Genomic DNA, 4,802 nt, shown 5'->3' with positions numbered 1-4,802 from the left:
CCTAGAGAATTCAAACACACGGCACGAAACTCGGTCAGCATGAAGTCAAGGCATTGAGGATGAAAGTTTGCGAGGGGATTTTTGATATCTCGAACGGTTTGGCCGTGGCGAGGAAATGAAATTATGGCGAGAAACGTGAAACAGGAAGTGTGTTATAACTTCAGCATACATTAACTGATCTTGATGAAACTTCAGCAGTGTGTTCGCTGTAAGAGGACGATCACATGGATGTGACTATTGTGAGTCAAAGTTATAGCGCCACCAACTGGCAGCAGGAAGTGTGTCACTTTCAAAATGCTTTGAAATCACCCTTTAATTTTTACCCGATTTGCTTTAAACTTAATCTGTATAATGTAAATATACGGCAGATGTAGACCTGTGAATGGATTCTTGATATCTTTTAAACTGTTGCCGTGGCAACGCATCAAACTTTACCATTCTTTTAGGATGCTTTTGAGACCCTTAGCATGCTTCAAATCGCATGAAACTCGACAGACACATCACATTTATTAGCCAGTAGACATGTGCAAAGTTTCAGAAACGGGCGTGGTGAGGGCTCAGTAGCGCCACCTTTTGACAAAAGTGGGGTTGTTGGTTTTAACTAGAGTTACAAAAATCTGTATGTATATTGTACTCCTCGAGCCGGACAACTTTCTAATTGACACTCATTAGCTAGGACCCACAGAAAGTCAGATATCTTTGTTTGAATGTAGAGAAAATCTTAGAATTTTGCCAGTCTCTCAGTGTCTCTCTGTGTGAGTGAGAGGAGGGGCGCCTGTCAGGTTTATTTTAACCCTTTATTTGCTGTGTGCGACTTCTCTGGCATTTTCGGGGACCTTAACATCCTCTAAAACTCTTGAAACTTTGCACACGGGTCAGAACCCATGGCCATCAGGGCCGGGCTGAAGCTGGTCATCGGGCGTGGCAGGGCGGCTCGACAGCGCCCCCTGGACTGGGATTCGAACATTTGTCCATAAATCAAACACACTTGCGTGAATTAATATGAAACTCGGTACAATTATAGATCACATCAGGCCAAACAACTTTCGTGCTCTAAGTTTTACGACAATTAAAATGGAAGTTGAGAATTATGGGTTGTTTGAATAGTTGTCCTAGGAGAAATACATCAAATTACAACGCATGTGTTTACCAATCACAACCAAACTCGGTGTGCAAGAAGTCAAGACATTGAGGATGAAAGTTTGCGAGGGGATTTTTGATATCTCGAACGGTTTGGCCGTGGCGAGGAAACGAAATTATGGCGAGAATCGTGAAACAGGAAGTGTGTCAGAACTTCAGCATACATTAACTGATCTTGATGAAACTTCAGCAGTTTGTTTGCTGTAAGAGGACGATCACATGGATGTGAATATTGTGAGTCAAAGTTATAGCGCCACCAACTGGCAGCAGGAAGTGTGTCACTTTCAAAATGCTTTGAAATCACCCTCTTATTTTTACCCGATTTGCTTCAAACTTAATCTGTATAATGTAAATACATAGCAGATGAAGACCTGTGAATGGATTCTTGATATCTTTGATACTGTTGCCGTGGCAACGCATCAAACTTTAAAATTCTTTTTTTTTTTGATGATTTTGAGACTCTTAGCGGCTTTTGGGGCCCTTAACGGGTTTGAAAACTCTTGAAACTTTGCACACAGGTCAGATCCCACAGCCATCAGAGCCGGGCTGAAGATGGTACCTGGGTGTGGCAGGGGGGCTAGACAGCGCCCCCTGGAACGGGGTCCGAACACTTGGTCCATAAATCAAACACGCTTGAATGTAATAATATGAATGAAAAACTTCATCTGTATAATGTAAACAGATGAAAAACTTCATCTGTATAATGATGAAAAACTTCATCTCTATAATGTAAACATACGGTAGATGTAGACCTGTGAATGGATTCTTGATATCTTTTAAACTGTTGCCGTGGCAAAGCTTCAAACTTTGAAATTATTTTAGGATGCTTTTGAGACTCTTAGCATGCTTGAAATTGCATGAAACTCAACAGACACATCACATTTATTAGCCAGTAGACATGTGCAAAGTTTCAGAAACGGGCATGGTGCAGGGACTAAATAGCGCCACCTTTTGACAAAAGTGGGGTTGTTATTTTTATCTACAGTTACAAAAATCGTTATATACATTGTACTCCTCAAGCCAGACAACTTTCTAATTCATAGTCATTAGCTCAGACCAAGAGGAAGTCAGATATTTTGGTTTGAATATGGTGAGACTCTCTCTGAGCCTACGTCCGTGTATGGCAAGCCCTTTTAACATTTAAAAGCTAAGTTTGCCTATCCGGAAATTAACATTGTAGATATCAACAATGTCTTTCTGTCTAGTCGTAATTACATTTTGGATAGTTTGTATTATCATTTAAGATATCTGTAACATAATTGTGACTAGTCAAAATGACAGACTATGGCAAGCCGTTTTAACATTTAATCATGAAAGGGCCAAAGCCTTTGGCACCGCCACCCCGGTGCCTTTAGGTAACTAAAGGAGCCGGGATTGCGGTGCCACCGGCTTGGGCCCGCCATCGCTGCTCGCAGCTATATTTATTATTAGGGCCCAAGCCCTGAAAGGGCGAAGGCCCTATTGTTTTCCTTCCGATTATTAGGGCCCAAGCCCTGAAAGGGCGAAGGCCCTATTGTTTTCCTAAGGATTATTTATTATTATTATTTTGTAACCTTTTGGGCATTTTTGGGGCCCTTAACGTGCTCGAAAACTCTTGAAACTTTGCACACGGGTCAGAACCCGCGGCCATCAGAGCCGGGCTGAAGCTGGTACCCGGGCGTGGCAGGGCGGCTCGTCAGCGCCCCCTGGAACGGGGTCCGAACACTCGGTCCATAACTCAAACACGTTTGTATGTAATAATATGAAACTCTGTGCACATGTTGATCTCATAGTTTCATCTATACCTCGCGCTTTTACTTTTTACCCCAGCCCAACAGGAAGTCGGCTATTGAGGTTTGTTTGTAAAACGCTCGCAATGGAATGTTAAATACTCCTCCTAGAGCTTTGATCCATATTCGACAAAACTCGGTCAGCATGAAGTCAAGACATTGAGGATGAAAGTTTGCGAGGGGATTTTTGATATCTCGAACGGTTTGGCCGTGGCGAGGAAACGAAATCATGGCGAGAAACGTGAACCAGGAAGTGTGTTATAACTTCAGCATACATTAACTGATCTTGATGAAACTTCAGCAGTGTGTTCGCTGTAAGAGGACGATCACATGGATGTGACTATTGTGAGTCAAAGTTATAGCGCCACCAACTGGCAGCAGGAAGTGTGTCACTTTCAAAATGCTTTGATATCACCCTTTTATTTTTACCCGATTTGCTTCAAACGTCATCTGTATAATGTAAACATACGGCAGATGTAGACCTGTGAATGGATTCTTGATATCTTTGAAACTGTTGCCGTGGCGACGCATCAAACGTTACCATTCTTTTAGGATGCTTTTGAGACCCTTAGCATGCTTGAAATTGCATGAAACTCGACAGACACATCACATTTAATAGCCAGTAGACACGTGTAAAGTTTCAGAAACGGGCGTGGTGAGGGCTCAGTAGCGCCACCTTTTGACAAAAGTGGGGTTGTTAGTTTTATCTACAGTTACAAAAATCGGTATGTATATTGTACTCCTCGAGCCGGACAACTTTCTAATTGACACTCATTAGCTAGGACCCACAGAAAGTCAGATATGTTTGTTTGAATGTGGTCTTGCTCAATCTGTGGTCTTGCTCTCTGTCTTTGCCTGTCTGTGTATATGTGTGTGTGTTTGTAGGGGGAGGGGTCTTAACCATTTCACTCCTGTGTGTATGGCCTGCATAAAAAATAAATGCCTTAAGCCTGGTATTTTTTAAAAAAGTGTTTTATTTTTTATAAGTAAAGGCATATAACCAGTGCATTAATAGTTTTATATAATTAGTTTATTAATTAAATTAACTTGGTCCATAAACTTGATCTGAAATTTTGGTCCATAAATCAAACACACTTGCATGTAATAATATGACTTGAGTGTTAATCACATCATGTTTTCAGTTTGAATATAAAATATATAAATTATGTAAAAAAAAAAAAAATAAAGTTGATCCAGCTGGAGCGCAGGCTGAGAATAGCGCTGTCATGACTGGATCAGAGATCATCAGTCATGCCCTCTCATACCTTACGCGCACACCACGCCCACTTACATCAGATCACATCAACATGTCAGCCGGAGGGATAACGAGGGTCGTCGTCGCTTTTGGATTCAAGAATTTCTTACAACAAGATGGCAAAAGAACAGCGCTTTGCAAGACATGCAACGTTAAGATCGCGGACAGTCAGATGACAACCTCCAATTTCGTCCGTCATTTGAAGAGCCATATTCTGCCCAGTAAGTGCTTGTCAATTTGTTAATGTTATCTGGTTAGCTCGTTCGTAGTTAGCTAGCTAATGTAAGTTAAAGGAGAACTCCGGCGCAAAATTACACATTGTTACCTATAGTCAACCGTTATCTGAGATTTGTTTTCATGACTGCCGAATGTAAATAGTTTTATCTATAAAAACAGTTTAGCCCAGTGGTTCTCAAAGTGGGGTCCGTGAGCTAATGCCAGGGGGTCCGCGAAATAATTTATAACAACCTAACGTTTTTTTCCGTGCTATGAGTCATGTTTTCTTTATCATCTGAAAACATGCTGTTTATTCCTAAGTTACTTATAATGCATTTAACATCAAAGAATACAAATTAAACACTTAAGTTTTCTATAGATAGATAATCTATGTCTGTGCGTCAAGTAGACTAGGCTATTCG

The sequence above is a fragment of the Pimephales promelas genome, chromosome 25, assembly GCF_988280905.1.
Source record: "Pimephales promelas chromosome 25, fPimPro1.hap1.1, whole genome shotgun sequence".
NCBI classification, from domain to species: Eukaryota; Metazoa; Chordata; class Actinopteri; order Cypriniformes; family Leuciscidae; genus Pimephales; species Pimephales promelas.
Note: the sequence above shows the minus strand (reverse complement) of the source record.